The 22,356-nt window shown below is 39.1% G+C and overlaps 1 pseudogene; it reads right to left on the reverse strand.

Annotated features, from left to right (window-relative positions):
- Positions 1–4,074: 4,074 nt before the first annotated feature.
- On the reverse strand, positions 4,075–21,181 carry LOC103269907 (annotated as a pseudogene).
- Positions 21,182–22,356: the final 1,175 nt, after the last annotated feature.

A 22,356-nucleotide genomic window follows, 5' to 3' on the forward strand; every position in this document is an offset into this window, starting at 1 on the left:
CCCTAATAGACCAATAACAATCAAAGAAATCGACTACGTAATAAGAAAACTTCCTACAAAAAAAAGCCCTGGTCCTGATGGCTTTCCAGCAGAATTCTACAAGACATTCAAGGAGGAGCTGATACCAATCCTACTGAAGGTATTCCAGGCAAGTGAAAAAGATGGAACTCTCCCCAAATTATTTTATGAAGCCAACATCACATTGATACCCAAGCCAGGTAAAGATCCAACAAAGAAAGAGAACTACAGGCCAATATCTTTGATGAACATAGATGCTAAAATTCTCAACAAAATCCTAGCAAACTGGATTCAGCAATACATCTCAAAAATCATCCACCATGACCAAGTAGGCTTCATTCCTGGCATGCAAGGCTGGTTCAACATTCGTAAAACCATAGATGTAATTAAATACATCAACAGATTTCAAAACAAAAACCACATGATCATATCATTAGATGCAGAAAAAGCTTTTGATAAAATCCAGCACCCCTTCTTGATAAAAACCCTTGAACATATAGGCATACGGGAACATACCTCAAAATAGTAAAAGCCATCTACGAGAAACCCACAGCCAGCATACTCCTAAATGGACAAAAATTGGAACCAATTCCCCTGAAAACTGGAACTAGACAAGGATGCCCACTCTCTCCCCTCCTGTTCAACATAGTATTGGAAGTCCTGGCTAGAGCAATCAGAGAAGCGGAGGCAATCAGAGGTATTCAAATAGGAAAAGAGGAAGTCAAGTTATCTCTCTATACAGATGATATGATGGTGTACCTTGAAAACCCAAGAGAATCTGTCAAAGTCCTCCTTACATTGATAAAGGCCTTTGGCAAAGTCTCAGGATACAAAATAAATGTACAAAAGACAATCGCATTTCTCTACACCAATAATAAACAAACAGAAACCCAAATAAAAAACACAATTCCATTCACAATAGCCACAAAAAAAATGAAATACCTTGGCATCTTCCTAACCAGAGACGTGAAAGACCTTTACAATGAAAATTACAAAACACCGCTCAAAGAAATCAAAGCTGACATGAACAAGTGGAAAAACATCCCATGCTCATGGATCGGAAGAATCAACATTGTGAAGATGTCCATCTTACCTAAGGCAATCTACAAATTCAATGCAATACCCATTAAATTACCAACAACATTCTTCTCAGACCTAGAAAAAACAACACAGGAATTCATATGGAAACACAAACGTCCAAGAATAGCCAGAACAATCCTCAGCAAAAAAAACAAAGCAGGTGGTATCACAATACCAGACTTCAAACTTTACTATAAAGCTACAATCATCAAAACAGCTTGGTATTGGTACAGGAACAGGCATATAGATCAATGGAACAGAATTGAGATTCCAGAAGCAAAACCTCAATTTCTCAACCAACTCATCTTCGACAAAGCCCCCACCACCTACCAATGGGGAGAGGAGAACCTATTCAGTAAATGGTGCTGGGAAAATTGTCTGGCCACATGCAGAAGATTGAAACAGGACCCCTATCTATCCCCATGCACAAAGGTTAACTCCAAATGGATCAGAGACCTAAATGTAAAACCTCAAACCATAAGAACCTTAGAAAAGGAAGGAAATACTCTCATGGAAATCGGAACTGGCATCCAATTCCTGTACAAAACCCGAAACCCACAGGACTTAAGAGAGAAGATAGACAAATGGGACCTTATTAAACTGACAAGCTTCTGCAAAGCCAAAGAAACCATCAAGAGAGCAGGGAGACAGCCTACAGACTGGGAAAAAGTATTTGCCAACTCTAGGTCTGACAAAGGCTTAACATCCTGGATCTACAAGGAACTGAAACGTACTGAAAAGAAGAAAACAAACAACCCCATTATAAAATGGGCAAAAGATCTGAACAGACACTTCACAAAAGAAGACATTCGAGCAGCCAACAAACACATGAAGAAATGCTCAACCTCACTAATCATCAGGGAGATGCAAATCAAAACCACACTGAGATACCACCTAATTCCAGTCAGAATGGCAATAATCAACAACTCAAAAAATAACAGCTGCTGGAGAGGGTGTGGTGAAAAGGGAACACTTCTACACTGCTGGTGGGAGTGTAAACTAGTGCAACCTCTGTGGAAAGCAGTGTGGCGATTCCTAAAAGCTCTAAAAATTGACCTTCCATATGACCCCGCAATCCCCCTACTGGGAATATACCCTGAAGAACACAAATCACTCTATAAAAAAGATACCTGCACACGTATGTTTATCGCAGCGTTGTTCACAATAGCAAGAACCTAGAAACAACCATGCTGCCCATCAAAAGAGGACTGGATTAAAAAAATGTGGTACATATACACAATGGAATACTACGCAGCCATAAAAAAGAACAAAATCATGAATTTCGCAGCAACCTGGATGGAACTAGAGTCTATAATACTGAGTGACCTCTCACAGAAACAAAGATCAGAATATCACATGTTCTCACTCATATAATGGACCTTGAACATCCAATGTAATACTATAAGAAAATGACTGACGGTACTGGGAAACTATGGGGGGGGGTGGGATTAACAGTAGCAAATATCTGTCTGGGGCTGGGAAAACACCTCTTATCAACAGGGTGTCTGAATGAAACATAATTATACACCTAACCCTTAACTGTACCCCACAAAACCATAATAAAAAATACTGATTAATTTAAAAAAAAATCTCTGGATGAATAAGGGAAATTGAACTGAAAATTATTTTAAACGACAGCACAGTAAATATAAAAGTTAAAAGCCACCAATATAAGGTGAATAAATTATTAGGAAAAAAAAAAAAAGAATAGGTCATGTGAAGATACAGAGAAGGCAGCCATCTACAGGCCATGGAGAGAAGGCTTTATTAAAAACTAATCCTGCCAACACCTTGTTCTGGAACTCTAGCTCCCAAAACTGTGAAAAAATAAATGTTCTATTCCTTAAGGCACTCACTCTGGTTTTCCTTAAGTCTGCCCTAACACACTAACACAGAATTTGGTACTAGGAATAGGGTGTTTTGTAACAAACCTAAAATGTGGACATGGCATAGAACTGCATAATTATTGGAGACTAGGAGAATTTGGAGGTACTAGGAGAGTTTGGAAAATAGGAAAATCCAGGACTGCCAATTAAGACTGTTTGTAGGATTATAGATGTTAAAGCTGATTTTGGTGAGGTCTCCAACAGAAATGTGGAAAAAGTAACTGGAAACTGGAATCCTTGCTATATAGTTGCAAAGTATTTGCTCCAACTATGTTCTAGTGTTTTATGTAATGTAGTCACTCTAAGTGCTGTAAGTGCAAAATATCATATGAAGTGTCTACACAAAGTGATGAAACTGTGGCCTGTTTTCTCCTTGTGCTTAGTGTAAAATATGAAAGGAGAGAAACAAACTGAAGAAAATGTTATGCAAAATGGAACCAGAACTTTAGGATTTGGATAATTTTGTAGAATTTTTGTGGTCAAGAGTTACAGACAAAATAGTGTTCTGATAAAAATTTGTATGTTGAAGTCCCATCCGCCAATGTGGCTGTGTTTGAACATAGAGCCGTTTAGAAAGTTTCAGGATTAAATTATGTAATAAAGGTTTGGCCCTATCCAAAGTTACTGATATCCTTCAAAAGAAGAGGAATAGACACCAGAAAAGCAGATCACAGTAAAAAAAAAAGAAAAAAAAAAAAGCCTCAAGGGAACACAGCAAGAAGGTAGCCATCTGCAAGGAAAGAAGAGCGGTTTTAGCAATAACCCAACCTGTCAATACCTTGATTGGGACTTCTGGGATTCAAACCTAAGAGAGAACCACGTTCTGCTGTTAAAGACCCTCAGAATCGAGTACTTTATTGTGGCAGCCATAGCAAAGACACATTACTAATATAGAAAGTAAACTGCAAACCAACTATCTCATGATCAATAAAAGAGAGACACATTTTCCCCATTCCATTCAGGAAACTGGAAGATTTACTATGATTTCTGCCTGCTTCACACTCTTGAGGGTAGGAGAGGGAAGAGCATGAATGGGGCAGGGAAGAAGAGAGGAGGGAAAGGAAGGGAAGGGGAGGACAGGGAAGAACACCTCTTGTGGTAGGAGTTGATAGCAAGACTTGGTCCACAGACTTGGTCAGTGCAAGTGCATCTTCTATCTAAAGACAGGCCTGCATGCCCTGCACACATATGGCCTCGCTCCAGAGTGAGACCCCTGATGTTGCTGAGGGCAGACGTAAAGTCAAAGCCATGTCCACACTAACAAATACAAGTCTTCTCCCCAGAGTACGTTCTCGGGTCAGTGATAAGATGTGACTTCTGGCCAAGGCCTTGCCTACACATCCTTTCCACTAAAACTCCTCCTCTGGTTGTGTCCTATGGTATCTAGTGAGGAGTGACTTAAAGTCAAAAGCATGCCCACACTCAACGCACAGATAGGGCTTCTACCATGTGTGTGTCCTGTGGTTCTTGATGAGGGTGACTTTCTGACCAAAGCAACACCCACATTCAGGTTAAGGCTTCTCTCTGTGTGTCCTCTGGTGTCCGGTGAAGGTGACCTTGCTAAAACTTCGCCTGCACTTGGTGCAGGGGTGAGGCTTCTGTCTTATATGTGTTCTCTGGTGTCTGATGAGGGTACCCTTCTGATGAAAGCTGTGCCCACACTCACCACAGACATAAGGCTTCTCCCCTGAGTGTGTGACCTGGTGACTGAGGAGTGCTGATTGCTGCCTGAAACCATGACCACACTCAAGGCACAAAAAGGGCTTCTCCTGTGTGTGAGCTTTGGTGTTGGAGGAGTGATGCCTTCCAGCAAAAACCTCTCCCACACTCGGGACACACAAAGGGCTTTTCCTCCAAGTGTGTCCTCTTGTATAGAATAAGGGGTATCTTCTGGTGAGAGCCTTGTCCATATTTCCGCGTGCAAAGTGTCTCTCCCCAGTGTAAATCCTCTTGTGGTTAGTGAGAGAGGACATATACTTAAAGTGTCACCCACATTCCCTGCAAACATATGGCTTTTCTCCTGAGTGCCTCCTCTGATATATGGTGAGGGAGGTATTCTGGCTAACCTGGCGCCCACACTCAGGGCCTGGGTAAGACTTCTCCCCTATGTTTAACACAACCTTTACTGTTAAGGGAGTTATGGCTATATTCGAGTTTAAGTCTGATCCTTCAATTATTTATTTTCTATTTGTTTCCTCTAGATCTCATTTTTCTCTTTCTTTTTTCTTACATTCATGTAGATTTTCTGAATATTGTTAGAATTACATTCACAGATTAATTCATAGTGTTTTTTCATGTACCTCTTTGTATAGTTTTCATAGTGGCTGCTCTAGGTATTACAATAAACACATTTGCTTTATGTATCAACATTTTACCACTTTAGGTGAATCAAGGGTACCTTTATTTAGGTCCGTTTACATTCTGCACCTTTCAATATCATGGTCTGGATTATCAGACTATATTAAGGTGTGCTTTAAAAATCACATATGATTGTAAAACTCATGGGTAAAAGAATATACTATTGTTTGTACCCATATTAATGCCCAATAAATTAATTTTTCCCCTTGTGAATCTCTGAGATACTTTCTTTTACCATTTTCTTCTATTTGAAGAATGTCCATTGCCCATTTTTAAGGGTAGATCTGGTGGTGACAAATTACTTGTTTCTTTTAGTCTGAGAATGTGTTCGTTGTTGCTTCATTTTAGAAGCATACTTTTACCAAATAAAGAATTTACAATTGGTGGTACTTTCTTTTGGCACTTGAAGAAACACACTGTACCTCTTCCTCATTAAAACCGTGGATCCTAATGAAAAATCTGTTATATCTGAGTACCATATATTCACACTCATAAGCTGACCATAAGAATTATCATCATACTGAAAGAAAGGGATTAAGGGATCGGCAGTAGTTGGAAACTGCTGTCAGGGGGATGGGGGAGAGTGAGTGGATGGGTGGGATTGGCAGTAGTGGGAAACTGCTAGTGGAGAGTAGGATGTACCCTCCTCAATATGGGTACCTGAGTGATAACCATTTGTATACCTAACCCTGAATTGTAGCCCACATTTTCAAAATTAAAAAAAGAAAGATAAAGCTGTTGTCATTGGAATTGGTGTTTTTCTAAGAATAATGCAACTACTTCTCTCTGGTTGCTTTCCATAATATTTTCTTAGTCTTTAGTTTTTAGAATTTTACTTATAATGTGTATTGGTGTATATTTTTTTCTTTTTTAACTTCTTGGCCAACTTAGTATAAAATCATCTTAGTGTGCATTTATATAGCTGTATTTAACTTCATGTTCCAATGGCTTCTTGTGTCCTCATGCTTCCCTTTTCCAAAACGTGTGAAGCTTTTGACAACTGTTTTTTTCCATACCACTATCTGACATCCTTCTGTAATTCTGATGATACGAATGCTAGCTTCTCATTTCTGTTCCAAAGTTCTGAGACTCTTATTTTTTTCAGCCTGCTTTATGTTGTTCAGATTTGTACTGAAAGCATTCTATCATAGAAACTCTACAACTGAGCTTATCCAATGAGTTTTTGAATCTCTGTTGTCTATTTAAGTTACATAATTTCAAATGCATTTTTTGTATAATTTTTTTGCTGAGATTTTATACTTTGTCATTTGGATGAAAATACTTGTAGTTGCTTAAACCAACTGGCTTCTTCAAAATCCTTGTCAGATGATTCTGATATCTGACTCTCAGTGGTTGTGTCATTTGATATCTCTTCTATTTTAAGTTATAAGTTCCTGGTACTTGATATGACACATGATTTTCTATTATATCCTGAACATTTGGCTACCATGCTGGGAGACTCTGGGTCCTATTTGAATCCCATTTTAGCAGGGTCATATCTTGTTTAGGTTTTGCACCCAGATACTAGCCTAGTTTTTTGACTGTTCGTTCTCATGAAAATTTCCTTTTCAGAGTACTTGTAATATTACTAGAGACTCCCAGGTTTATCCGGTACCACTTTAGCTCCTGCTTTCCCCTGCTCTTGTTGCCTCAGTGTCCAAGGTAGCGTCTATAGGACAGACTGCTCATTTTGCCTAGAAGGGAGAAGGAATGCTTTGGCACAAAAGAAGAGGATTCATAGTCCGATTCTTATATTGTGTTATCACCTACTTCCCGGTGCCTTAAGATCCAGCAGGCACCTGCAGGTGAGGAGGAGGGATATCACTTCCTGGGTTTCCTCGGCTGGGGAGTTGTTTAGCGGGAATCTCCTTTTTGTGGCCATCTGGCTGCCAGGTGCCTTGCATCTGGAAGGGGAATCTCAGACCTATAAAGACAAACAGCACTTCCAGGAAGAGATATTTCTGTGCCTATAATTCTCTGGGTGGTTGTAATCAGCCTTCATTGTCTTTAGGGTGAGAAGAAAGAACTGTCATGCCTGCAAAACAGAGCAGCTCGGTACCCTTTACTACTTACTAACAGTGAGGTCAATCAGTCCAACTGCTGTTGCTACCAATTCACCTGATGTTGTCAGCAAGACTTTTTATCCAGGGGAGAAATGAGTGTCTTGGGGCTGCCATCTATCACCAGTTTTGGAAACTGGGAAATACCAGGTAAGTGTCACTTCTTTCTGTTGGATTGGGAAGATGCAAGATGCCCTGTTGCTATGATGTTCCTCCAGGCACAGGGTGCTGCAATAACCCGACTTACTCCTCCTCCTTCCAGAGTTCCCCTTTGGTTACCTTGTGCGTTATTTCTAGGATTTGTAGTTGTACTAAGCAGAAAGACATCTTGTCTAGCAGGAACACTTGTTATTTCCCAAAAACCAACAGTAATTCTTCATTTCTGGAAGAACTAAAATTATTTTTGTTTATTAATTTAACTCATGTTATATTTCAATACTGTTTTGACCAAGATATGTGAGCAGCCAAAACAAGTATTCTTTCTTCTTCTAACCAATTTATCTTTATGACTTTTTTCAACACTGTTTCCCAAATCTCGGCTTTGAGAATAATCTAACACTTATAATATCTTTTATAATTCAAATTACCTGTGGAATTTCTGAGATGGCTACTAAACAACCAGCTCAATTTCCTTTCTAACTTTACAAAAGAGAGACTATAAATAGAATTAGGTGCATTTGACAATCTCCATATTTTGATAAGAACAACGTTAGTGAGCAACAATTTAGCAATAATATTTCCTTTTTGGCATGACTAGAACCCATGTTAACTCAGTTAAACTCCTAGTTGTTATCATGAAAGCAAATAAAGATGCTTTTTCTCAACAGTTACCAGGCAATCTTACTTATGGTAAAAATGACTCCTGGTTGATCAATTGACTCTGATCTTGAAGGAACCATAAACATGTTCCAAGCATCTAAAGAGGTGCCATACTTTTGGCTTCCTTGACTGTGGTAACTCATGTATGGGGCATCCATGCGGGAGTCTGTAAGTTGTAACCAGAGATATTGGTTCTTCTGTGGAAAGAAGCTTTAGGCCAGGGCGGCTTCTGCATCAACTTGATGTGAGTTATTGCTTCAGACTAGACCTAAGCTGCCATGTGAGCTGTAAGTCCTCTCAAAGAAGAGGAATCCCTGATGCTGCTCTCCTGGCAAGCAAGTGTCCTTTCCTCTAGCTCTTGAACACACTACTGCCAAGTAGGTTCTTCTGATGGCATTGCACAATACTTGGTACACAATTATGCTTAGAAATACAGGATTTTTAACACACTGGCCATGTGAAAAGAGATGTTCAGCATTTGAAAGTTATTAACTTCAAAACTTGAAGCTTATTCACTTTGAAGTTATAAACTTGTTGCTAGTATAAAGCTATATCAGAAGCTATATACATTTTAGTTTAAACTTATTCTTATCTATGCACAATATCAGCATAAGTCATACAAATTGATTATTTTAAAAAATTTGTTGCTTTGGTATAAAGCAAAGGCTCTGGATATTGACAATGCTTTCAGTGTCCATAAACTCATTCCAAATTCCTAGATAATTATGTATTAAGTCCTAGGAATCATTATGGAACACCCCTGTATAAAGGACTCTGCCTTTATCAACTCTTAAATTGTTGGTTGTTGTATTAAATAAAACCAGGCGTTTGGGTTTATCCATAGTTATATGTATATATACCTTACCCTTTCCATAATGTCCCTGACATTAGCTACCAATTAGGAACTGACTCTCCTGGAATAAATTTTAAAAAGTACCAGTGAGAAATGTGCCAACTAAATAGCAAGCCATAGCAAGATACTGAATCAGAATTCCAAAGTGCCCTGTCAGGACTAAGCAAACAATTTCACAGAATTAGACTACTTACCACAAGACCCATTTGTTCAAGACAGACAAGCACAAATAGAAATGTTGATTTATATTTTATTTCATTTGCTACTTCTTTTTAATTATGAAGAATCTATACCTTATTTTTGACCACTCTACCAAGAAAAACTCTCTCCACAAACAACTCATTAACTAGTGTCATTAAAATCGTATCTGCAACTGTAAACTTAAGTAATTTTAGGGACCGTCATGCACACTTAATCAAAAGACAAAGAAGTTTTTTTTTAATATTTCAGTGTAATAAGAGGTTAGTTTTGCAAGATTGTTGACCAGTACTCCAAAGTGCCCAAGTTCATCTAAAGCAAGAATTTGCAATATTCATTTGGAACAAAAATATTGAATTATATGAATATTTATTTAGCTTTATGACCCTGTAAAAAGGCTTTCACCATAACCACAGTTTTCTATATACCATACAGAGTGATTTGTTGGGGCTGGAAACATCAAAGGTGTATCTCAGATATGAACCTATAAATATGAAAGAAAAATCAGTTGTGCTTAACCTTGACAACTGAAAGGTGCTCTCTTTGTATGTGTGAGTGTGCATGACTGTGTGTCTTCTTGAGGAGACTCGGCCATGTAAAAAAGTTTGGGTTGTATTTATTAACAGGTTATGAGATACTGGTGGAACTCATAGGTATTTCTGGGGAGTGACAGATAATTTCAGACCACTCAATCTGCCCAAGTTATAGCTTACAGAGTTGTTATATTAAGAATTTATGAATTTATAAATACATACATACATTATACACATAACACAAATGTGTAAAAAATAGAACTCCTCTTCAAAAACACACTATCTAAAATTCAGTAATAATTTGCCTGCATACAAAATATTTAAAATATGGGTCTTTTTAATCAAAAGGAGTCATGGAATCAAGTGCTTCCAGGATGTATCTGCTTGATATCATCACATTGTTTAATTTCATTTAGGGTGTTATTCTAGCTCTGCTCTTCCATCTTAAGATACCAATTGCAATGATGTAACAATTGGTTATTTGGAAACAAAATGTTGGTCAATGTACCATTTTGTCTAAGGGTAGCTTGAAAAGCTAAATCCACCCTTCCGGGAAAGCATAGAAAGGGTGTGTGTGAGAGAGGGTGGAGGTTTCAGGGGCTGGGGGTGGGGTCTGGTTATTTCTTTTGCAGATTTGGACAAACTTGAGCTCATCGGGTCAAGTGTCAATTAATGAGACTGAACCTTTGACCACTTTGTAGGCCTATGGCTCTACACTGCTACAGGGAACGCTGGGGCTGGCTGGTTGGGAGGATGGCCCACCAGTGGAGAGCTGAAGAGGATCCCTGGCATTAGGGAGTAATAGGGAAATGGTTTGAATTCATGGAGTGGGTTGTGAACATGTGGAGTTAAACAAAGACTCTGCACTCCAGTTATGGGTAGGGGTGCCAGAAGCCTCAGTTGGCACCAAGGGGGTTTCTCTGCCTCTGCATGGGCTGTGGAAAGTCAAGGGGCTGGGGCCGCAGGGCTGGGAAATGATTGTTAGGAAAGTGACAGGGCAGATAGAAGACTATAATATATGCCATGGGCTTCTGGGTGGTGTACTCCACCTGTTCCACCTTTGTTTAGGATGTGCAGTTAGGAGGAGTCACACAGTCTGGTCCAGTCATAGGGTGAAGATGGCAGGAGATGACCTTTAAGAAGAGTAACTGGACAAGGCCACTTTCAGAAGGAGATGCCAAAAGCATCCTGCCCCCACTCAGAAAATGACCCTCAGGGTGGTGCTGCCATCCCAAGGTGCTCAGCCCTGTTAGGCTGACAGGCCTTTCCCTGACACTCTCTGCTGCTTCTGTCTGTGATCTCTTTAATGCTCACAGAGTCACACTCAGTAAAGATTATGTTGTCATTTATAGATTTGAGCAAAACAGCTTTCCTGGGTCTCATATTCACTTAGAAAGAAGCAACAAGTCAGGTTGTTTGATAGATCGAGAGAGTGATGTAGTGAACATTAGTTGAACATTTTCAAACAGCTAGAGAAGAATAATTAAAATATTTCTAGTGTAAATAAAAAATAAATATTTCAGGAGCTGTGCATCCCTCTTGCCTTGATTTAATTATATGTATGTATGAAAGTGTCACCTATATCTTGAAAATATGTACAGCCAATATTTATCAATATGAATAAATGAATTAGATTCTTGAAAACACTCTACACCCTTTGCCTCCCACACTGTATATCTTTCTTCTCATGTGGCTTTCTCTTGCCATGTCTCCATTAACAGGATGGCAAATTCATGACTCTTATGTTATCATCGAACACTCTTCCTGATGAGACCAAGGAACATATAACTTACAGTCAAAGCATTTCCATTCATCCTCCATTTAGAAAAAATAGGTGCAAATTGTGGCACTGTAGGTATACTATGGAGGAGGCCATGTTTTTGCTTTCACGGAGGCTGAATTAGTTGAGAGGGTTTTCCAGCAACACCACAAAGGAACTGTGTAGGTTTTTTTAAGGTGTTCTATATTTAATAAAATTTATTGTACAGAATAAAGTATTCATCTCTTAAGTGAAATATAGTATGTGCTAAAGTATAGAGTTGATTGCAATATTCTAAGAAAGCATTTCCATGTAAGGCAGCCAGTGAAAACTGTTTTTGCATTTATGTGAGTATATATAATAGCCTCTTGGGAGATACACACACACACACACACACACATATATTTTTTAAATATTTATTATAAAGATGTGGGGCACATTTCAAGGTTAGGTATATAAACATTGATCATGCAGGTACCATTGTTGATGACGTAAGTCCCTCCTTCCCATAGAAGTTTCCCTCAACTGCTGGTGGGAATGCAAACTAGTACAACATCTTTGTAACACAGTGTGGTGACGTATGAAAGAACAAGAAATGAACCTTCACTATGACCCAGAAATTCCCTTATTGGGAATATTCCCAAAGGAACTCAAATCATTCTACGAAAAAGATATTTGCACACGTATGTTTGTTGCAGCTCTATTCACAATAGCAAAAACATGGAACCAACCGTGTTGCCCATCGAAGCTGGTCTGGATACAAAAATGTGTACATATACACAATGGAATATTATGCAGCCATAAAGATGGACTAATACATGAACTTTGCAGCAACTTGGATGGATTTGGAGTCGATCATACTCAGTGATTTATCACATAAACAAAGAACAGAGTTCCATATGTTCTCACTCATAAATGGAACTTGAACCATTATAATGCTATGGCAGTAGTGGCAAATTGTCAGGGAAGAGGGGGTGATGTTGGCAGTTTAGGGAAGTTTTCACAGCAAGTTTCATTCGTCCTGTACCTGAAGCAACCTACCATGAGGCAAAAAAGAAAAAACATACAAAAAAATTAACTCCAAATGGATCAGAGACCTAAATGTAAAACCTCAAACCATAAGAACCTTAGAAAATTCAGGACACACCCTTATGGAAATTGGAACTGGCATCTAATTCCTGAACAAAACCCAAAACACACAGGCCATAAGAGATAAGCTAGACAAGTGGGACCCTGTTAAACTGACAAGCTTCTGCAAAGACAAAGAAACCATCAAGAGAGCAGGGAGACAGCCCACAGACTGGGAAAAAGTATTTGCCATCTCCGTGTCTGACAAAAGCTTAACATCTTGGATCTGCAAGGAACTCAAATGTGTTGAAAACAAGAAAACAAACTCCATTACAAAGTGGGCAAAAGATATGAACAGACACGTCTCAAAAGAAGACATGAGCAGCCATCAGACACATGAAGAAATGTTCAACCTCACTACTCATCAAGGAGATACAAATTAAAACTCCACTGAGATACCACCTAACTCCAGTCAGAATGACCAGTATCAATAACTCAAAAAATAACAGATGCTAGAGAGGACGTGGTGAAAAGGGAACACTTCTACGCAGTTGGTGGGAGTGTAAACTAGTGTGGCCTCTGTGGAAATCAGTGCAGCAATTCTTAAAAGCTCTAAAAACCGACCTTCCGCATGATCCCGCAATCCCCCTACTGGGCATATACCCTGTAGAACTCAAATCACTCCATAAAAAAGATACCTGCACACTTATGTTTATCACAGCATTGTTCACAATAGGAAGATCATGGAACCAGCCATGCTGTCCATCAAAAGAGGACTGGATTTTTTAAATGTGGTACATATAAACAATGAAATATTAGGCAGCCATAAAAAAGAACAAAATCATGAATTACACAGCAACCTGAATGGAACTGGAATTTATAATACTGAGTGCTGTTTCACAGAAAGAGATCTGAGTATCACATGTTCTCACACATAAGTGATCCTTGAACAATATAGTAATACTATAAGACAAACATTGACAGTGGTGGGAAACTATGGGGAGGTAGGGAAGGGAAGGGAGGTGGGTTTAATGGTAGTTGATATCTGTCTGGGGATGGGGGGACACACTTCATCAACAAGGGTATCTGCACAATGCATATTTGTATATCTAACCCTTAACTGTACCCCACAATTTTTAAATAAAAAATATGTTAAAAAAAAGAAAAGACTACCCAGGATTATTCTTGCTTGATAATTTATTTTATTGTTTGTTTAATAAGCACTGTTGGGCTCTCTTCTTTGTACTACTGACTGCATTACTTAATACAGAAAATGGAAACAGAATAAGAAAACAAATTTAAACCAAAGCAAGTTTCATTTGTTTTTTACAGTATTAAGGTCTGCATTTTAAGTTGTTGTTATTCCTTCAATGGAGTTTACTCAGTGTTGGAATTGTGCAATATTCCAATTTTTCCCCTTACTTTCCTTCTTTGGCTACCTACCCTTTTTATGCAAGTTTTTCTTTTTTGTAATATTGTAGTAAGAGCATTTATCATGAGACCTATTCTCGTAATACATTTTAACTGCATATTACATTATCATCATCTAGAGTCCAATATTGCACAGCAAATCTCTAGAACTGACTTATCTTGCTTAACTCAAATTTTATGCCCATACATATCAACTCCCCATTCTCACTCCCCAACCCTTGAAAACCAATATTGTAGAGTTTATTTCAACAGGTTTGCAAATTTAGGTTATGTCCCATAAGCAGAATCAGGCACTAATTGTCATTCTGTGCCTCGATTACTCAAGTAGCATAATGTCCTCTAGGCTCGTCCATTCTCATCCTCTAGGCAAATCCACTGCCAGCAGGATTTTCTTCTTTTATAATGTATAATATTAACTTCTATCTGCACACCACATTGAAATCCTAGAGTATTAAATGTATAATATGTCACTGTTTCCGTGAGACCATCTGTTACATGCATGACAGGATTACTTGAAGAATACTAAGCGCACTAATGCAGGGTCACAGTTCAGTTCTGTTCTTAGGATAAGATTCAGAAAAAAACAATTGCATCATTTATTACGATATAGCAAATAATAGTCCTTCATTTGCAAAATTTTGATTATTTGGAAATGTAACTATTAGAAAATGCCTTAAGGTGCAAATGCTATTCTTATCTTACTCATGAGGGAATTGGCGCACAGGTTAAATAACTTGACCACATTATGTTGGTAGATCTTAGGATGCAGTGCTGGCACTATAACCCTGGTCTCTCTGTCACTAAGTCCTGTGTTTACAGTTCTATGTTACAATTCCTTTTCATGAAGAAAGATGCCTACCTTCAAAATAAGAATGATATTTCTGGCGTCCTTATCAGACCTACTAATTTCCATGAAATTATAGAAAGAAATGATTTAATCCTGAAGACAACAGGGAACACAATGAACTCTGACTGGGATCCATGACACCTGGCCATGATTCCCATGCTAACACCACATCATCAAGGCCTGAGACTAATATTTCACAGGATACATTTACTTAGATTTTATCTATAAAATGAGCATAAAAATTATCATTCATCTACAGAATTGTACACGAAATATAAAAGTGAAAGAACCTAACCTAAGGCAGGAATCTTAATATCTGGATATCTTTTGTTAATTTCAGAAAGCCTCTTCCACAGCTCCACACATGCAAAGGCAAATATGGACACATTTTGCCTAGGAATCTTAAGCTGAGGACTCAGAAGTCACAGAAGTGGATTCATATATGCCTGCTAATTCATTACATGAAGTTAATGAAATATGTACTTTATCATCATTAAAGAATATCCCATGATTACCTCAAATATATCTTCTCAGACATATAAAAATCAAATAAATTAAGACATAAATCATATGAAGTAAGCTTTACACATTTTCAAGGAACAAAACAGTAGCTCTTGAGCGATATATATGTATACACCCACATAACCCGCACCCTATTAAGATATAGAATATTTCCATCACTCACAGAATTCCCTCATGCCACTATGCAATGCCTCTCTTTATCCCTTAAACCCAGTGATACATCTATCACTACAGATTAGTTTCTCTTGTGTATTTTTTTAAGCGGAAATTTATAACCTCTAACCATCAAAACTTTTTCTGTTTAGTACATAGTTAAATATTCAAGAGAAGGAGGCGCTCCTGGAAAGATTTATGATTTGGGGAGAGGGTAAATCCATGTGAGATACCTGATCCCCATTAGAGACAATATTATCAGAAGATAGATTTTGTGATGAAATGACAGCCAAAGGTCATTCCAGCTAGTAGAGGCCATGTCTGCAAAATTTGTGCATTCGTTTTCATGATTTGTTTTCTCTTCCACTCAGTCAAAGTATTTTGTAATCAAATTTTGACAAGTATTAAAGGGTTTTTTTTTGTTGTTTTTTTTTCTTCATTAATCAGTATTTTTTATTATGGTTTTGTGGGGTACAGTTAAGGGTTAGGTGTAAAATGACGTTTCATTCAGGTACTCTGTAGATAAGAAGTGTTTTCCCATCCCCCGACAGATATTTGCTACTGTTAATCCCATCCCCCTCCCCCCCATAGTTTCCCAGTACCATCCGTCATTTTCTCATAGTATTGCATTGGATGTTCAAGGTCCATTATATGAGTGAGAACATGTGATATTCGGATTTTTGTTTTTGTGAGAGGTCACTCAGTATTATAGACTCTAGTTCCATCCAGGTTGCAGCGAAATTCATGATTTTGTTCTTTTTTATGGCTACGTAGTATTCCATCATGTATATGTACCTTTAATCCAGTCCTCTTTTGATGGGCAGCATGGTTGTTTCCAGGTTCTTGCTATTGTGAACAATGCTGCGATAAACATACGTGTGCAGGTATCTTTTTTATAGAGTGATTTGTGTTCTTCAGGGTATATTCCCAGTAGGGGGATTGCAGGGTCATATGGAAGGTCAATTTTTAGAGCTTTTAGGAATCGCCACACTGCTTTCCACAGAGGTTGCACTAGTTTACACTCCCACCAACAGTGTAGAAGTGTTCCCTTTTCTCCACACCCTCTCCAGCAGCTGTTATTTTTTGAGTTGTTGATAATTGCCATTCTGACTGGAGTTAGGTGGTATCTCAGTGTGGTTTTGATTTGCATCTCCCTGATGATTAGTGAGGTTGAGCATTTCTTCATGTGTTTGTTGGCTGCTCGAATGTCTTCTTTTGTGAAGTGTCTGTTCATGTCTTTTGCCCAAGAATTAAAGGTTTTTAAAGAAATTATTTTGAGTAATGTTCAGAATTGGGCTCGGATTTGTGTTCACATGCCAATTGTGCTAGTGTCAAGCAAACCACAAGCAGTGATACTTTATTGAAAGATGATACCTCATAGGGAGAATGATTCTCCTGACCTTGACCCCAGTGTCAAACCATAAAACTTGAGCCTTGAGCTGGAAACGCCAAGTGCTCTGGCTACCAGTCTCCTATGCAATGTATTCCTCCGTGTCTTGGATCAGAAGAGTCTTGGGCACAGATGCCGAACCCACACTTGACTTGCTGGATCCCTGCTTATAAGTGACAGCACCGTTGGCCCTTGGTTCTGACTTTATTTCTGTGTCCTTGCCCTAAACCTCATATATGCTGAGACTTAGAGCCCAAGGGAAGAGCACGTGAGGTGATAAACGCAATCTGAGACAAAATTGTGTACTCAGGACAAGTGACATAACCTATGGTGGGTACATTGTGAAAACGCTGTTATGAATTTGAAGATCCTAAAAACTGAACATTAAACCAAGTCTGGAGTCCTTCTAAATGTGGAGCTCTCGGCAACAAGCTAAGTCTTTCAGCTTCTTTTATTTACTAATAAAATAATGGCAGGCATTGTGCATGAGGGGTGTTTGCCATGAATTATGATGTCTCAAATAAAATCAGAACCTTTTCCTCACCTGGAATCTGCTCCCCCTCCCAAGTTCCTCACACTTCAGCAACCCTTGGCCAATATGTTATCTGCAGCATTGGGCAGCCATTACCTACACAAAGTGAGGTCATTCACCAGCCTGGGGTGGTTCTGCCCTCTGCGGCCTTGGCCCAAAAATGAAAACCAAGTACTCTGGGTGAATAGGTAAGTCTCTGGCTACATTCGTCAGGAGTCCCATCTGTCAGTGAATTCACTGAAAACAGAGCTAACAATTGCTCAAATTCTGAAGAGCTGTCCCAGGACTTGAAAATGTATGCCAGAAAGAATCAATATAGACAGAAGGATGTTAACAAGATTGAGGCCACTTCAGCAAATTAGGAAAGGATACTTTGAAGGAGTATTTGGGACACAGAACTGTTAAAAGTTCCTAAGATTTTCAACCTCAAAAATATTTAAATCATTAAAACAAGTATATTATTGAGGAATTATAGTATCATAGGAATAAAGTATAATGGACTTACAAAAAGTTGAAAAAATTTGTAAAACTTGCTCAATTTAGACACATGAATTCGTCTCTTTCAAAGATGCTCCTTTGTGTGTCCATTTGGATTTGATCCTTGGACAAGGAGCATGGCTCCTACTTACAAGGTTCTGAGGGCAAGTCAGAGAGAAGGAGGTCTCCGATGACTGCTAGAGAGCACTCTTTCCTGTCATCAGTTCATATACATCAAGGACCCTCTCTCATATCCTGCCCTTTCCATGAGCATGGGCTAGTTGTGTTCTGTGGTGCTTTGTCTCCTCTGGGCAGATGACTCTTGGACAGGGCCCTCACATGGTTTTCAAACCAGTACCATCCTCTCAACTAGATCTGTCACTCTGGCATTTTTCTCTTTGACTACAGGTCCAGGGAATGCTGGCACTATTCAAACCCCAAAGATCCAGGTTCTTGAATGAAGACAGAGCGTGAGACTGACATGTGCCCAGGATATGAACCATGATGGCTTGTACTGGTAGCAACAAGACCAAGGACTGGGCCTGAAGCTGAACCTTTACTCAATTGTTGCTGATACCACTAGCAAAGGAGAGGTCCCTGGTGGCAACAGTGTAGCCAGATCGAGTACAGATAACTTCCTTCTAACACTGGAGTGGTTAACCCTCCCAGAAATCTGTTTATTTCTGTGCCAGCACTTGTTTTTCAATGCTGCATGACCATCTGCATATAAAGGCAGGGAAGGCACCTCCCCTACCCCACTTCTAGCTCAGCAGTGCTCTTGACTGAGTTCTCTGGACCTATAAACTCAGAGTCCTGTGGAGCTGGACAATGTGAACTTTGTTCATGTCTGGTGCATTTGCAGGCATTCTCAATCATGCGCGAGTGGATCCCAGGACATCAGAAGATGGTGTCTCCAACGTTGCTCTCTGGTGTCACCTCTGAGCTATCCTCTTGGGTAGAGACAGAGCTTTCCCAGCTGTGACTTTCCCTGTCTTCCACCTGAATTGAAGGTCTCCAGGAGGAAACATGAATTGAATCTCAGATATATTTGGACTCCTTCTCCCCCGGCACCATGTTGCTTTATCTCCCCAAGATTCTTCCCTAGATCCAACCCTCGTGTGGTCTCTATCTTTCAGAATGGCTTCCCGGATGGGTTGTCACTCACAATGTCCCGCAAGATCTCTCTTCCCTCAACCTCTACCACTCTCAGCTCCAGCCATGCTGTGAGCTTCTCATTTGGCCACATTACTTCCCTTCAGAGGGAGTTCAATGGCTATTTTCTTGACTCAGGCATGCATCTCTCCTTGTTCTAGCAGCTAATTTCTACCTGTGCCTTTGATCTCGCCATTTTTTTTCTCCTGAGGGAAGCCATTCCCATTGTCCCAGCTGAGGTCAATTACCTCTCATATACTCTCAAAGTGTCATGTGTTTGTTATTTAGTAGAATTAGCAATGTTGGAATTTTCCAATCTTTGTGTATTTATTTTCTCAGCCAAATAAATTTTAACTCCATGAGATTCAGGCTGTGCCTGTGGCTTGTACCAGCATTAGGGCCTGGCACTAGGAGAAAGCCCATTTTACAGAAAATGAATGGGTGATTGACCAAAAGAGTGAACCATGAGTGAATAGATGAAACATTAACATAGCTCCGCTTTCCTCCAGTAGAGATCTCATAATAACTGTAAGAAAGTTTATCCCCTTGACTTTTGGACTCAGGTAGGTCCTGGAAGTTCATGGGAAACATCTTGCATAGATGGGCTCACCCATATCAAGCCTTCCTCTTCTGGCTGCAGCACCAGATTTCCTACAGGTATTTGTATTCTTCTTCAAGAGATTTGACCCCAATAAATCTAGACAGAGCAGAGACCCATTCAGAAATCAATGGACAGACTTTTATTTTTGGACCCACTTCTGGCAATAAAAATTATTAGTTTTCATCAATAAAACCAAGCCACTAAAAGTATTCTTGATGTGTGGGCTTTACAATAGTAATTGAACCTTATATAAGTGGGAGGAATTGAGAAAGAAGAAATCTAGAATGGAGCAGACACACATTAGAGAGATATACATCATCTAGGATTACTGTGGCATGGATGCAGAGCTGGCTGTGTGGCAGGAGCTTAAGAGGATCAGAGTATGTTAGGCCACCCATAGAACCATGAAGGGGGAGGAAAGAGGAAGTTCATAGGCACTGAATTTTGAGGAAATTGTGGGCAGCAAGTGGGGCCACTTCTTTAGGTGCACTGCTAAGCACATGGAGTGGCCTGACTTCTTTGCCCTATATTTGGAAAAATAAACTAGACAGGAGGTGTAGAAGGGACAGGACTCCCAAGTCTGGTGACCACCAGTGTATCTGTGGATCACTGCCTCTCATTGTCTGATTGCAATCAATTTCCAAGTGGAGTGGTGACTGTTTTCTAGTATCTTCTAAATTTCATGTGAAAACATTTTTGGCTAAACTATACAACAGAATCCCAAAGATTTGTGAATCGTGAAGTTTCTACCCTTCCTTAAGTTGACTTCACACAATCTAACACAAGATCGATACTCCCAGATTGAGTCCTCTGGTCACACACCTGTCTCCTCCTGCCATGGTCTCTAGACTTCTCTTCTGAGGACACATTTGGGGCCTAATTGAATGTGGACACAACTTAGGTGCTTCTGCTCTAGATTTTCCAAGCCTTGACTACTCACTTTTCTTTCAAGACTGTGACTTTGGTCTTTTCCTACCCACAGGCAGGGCTTTACTTTCTGCAGTCTACCTTCTTCTTCCCAAGCTTCCTTCCTGCCAAGGTTCTGTGGACATCAGGACCCATGTCAGTGTAAAGGCAGTAGGAGGTAATCTCGTCTCTAGCAGCATTCGTGGACCCAATTCTGTTATTCTGACAAATGTTTTGCTTTCCTTTTGGGTGCTATGGTATGAGAATATGCTTCATAATTTATAGTTGATCAACTCACTGACCTGACCCAAATTCCAGAGTGAAGTTCTCAGAGTTGATGGATTTGTTTGCATTTCTTTGATGATGCTTAGCATACAGTACTGTAGAAGTGCCTCCTCTCTTGTGTTGACCTGGCCCCAAACAAGAAAAATCATAGAAGGGAAAAGTTCTCAAAACATGTCTAAGAAGATTGAAGGACGATTTCCTAGGACAATGTTATCTAACCACATTCAATTTCTACTAAGACGCTTCTGACCATTCTTCCCTACAAATCAGCTATGTAACCAGAATATCAATGTTTCATCATCTTCTAAGAACATGGAAAATATTCCAGATACCAGCTTGTTTTTTACAACACATTAACCCAACTCTGGATATTTTGTCTTCACAACAAAAATCTATGTCTTCTCCTGTCTAAGTGTACCGGGCAGATTTCGTTCAGGATTAATGTAACATTTTGTCTACTCAAGGGAGAACATATGATTTCAAAGTAAAAATATTTATTTTGCTTCAAATAAATTAGTACTGAGTACATGTTACCCATTATCATTATAAACTGGTAGGCCAGTGATGGAACAAATCTTTGATGCTGAGAATCTGGGTCCTAGTGACTTTCATATCTCAATTCCAAGTGACCCAGGTCAGGGTCAAGAATATATGAGAGTTAATGAGATCTCTGCCTTAGATGGTCTGCCCTGGGCTTAAAAAAGAGGATTAGCTTGTTGAACAATTCACTTTCACAACACACTTTGCTGGTATGGGACATTGCAGTTTACATTAAGACATGTTCCTTAGCCTGATGAATGTGAAGCGTACAAGTATAGTGTACTATTTTGATATCTAGACTATTAAATTTGGGGGTTGAGAATAGAAAAGACAAATAAGTGGTTGTTACAGAATTGAGAATTGTTAAATTTAATTAGTATATGGTATTGTATATTTTCCTTGCAAGAATAGGAAGAAAATATCATGACTACACAAATTTATAGGCTCTAATATATGGAGGCAGCATGATTAAAAAGAAATAGAAAAATCAAAATTCTATTCTAAGCCTACACACTGTGTGTCCAGAAAGCATGATCTGACCCTAGGAGCCTATAAAAACTTGGATATATGTAGCATGGCACAGTCCAGTAGACAATTCCTGGTCCACATTTTTTGGTGTTAGTCTGGAGACCATTGGAAGAGTTGAGGGATCTTGACCTTCTGCATTCTTGGTCCAGGCCTCTACAGAATTCAGCATATTAATATCAGAAAAACTTATACCCAGGATTGAATATATTAAAACAAAAACCAGTAAGGAAAAATGAGCCGAAACAATAAACAACTGAAATGGATATCCCAAAGATGTGACATCCTGTTTTAATAAGAAATGAAATTTTGAGGAACTATATTTAAGTGAATAAGAGAATTAAAACATGAACAAAAAAAGAG

This window comes from Carlito syrichta, unplaced genomic scaffold, assembly GCF_000164805.1.
Source record: "Carlito syrichta isolate Samal-C Ts95f unplaced genomic scaffold, Tarsius_syrichta-2.0.1 Scaffold309631, whole genome shotgun sequence".
NCBI lineage: Eukaryota > Metazoa > Chordata > Mammalia > Primates > Tarsiidae > Carlito > Carlito syrichta.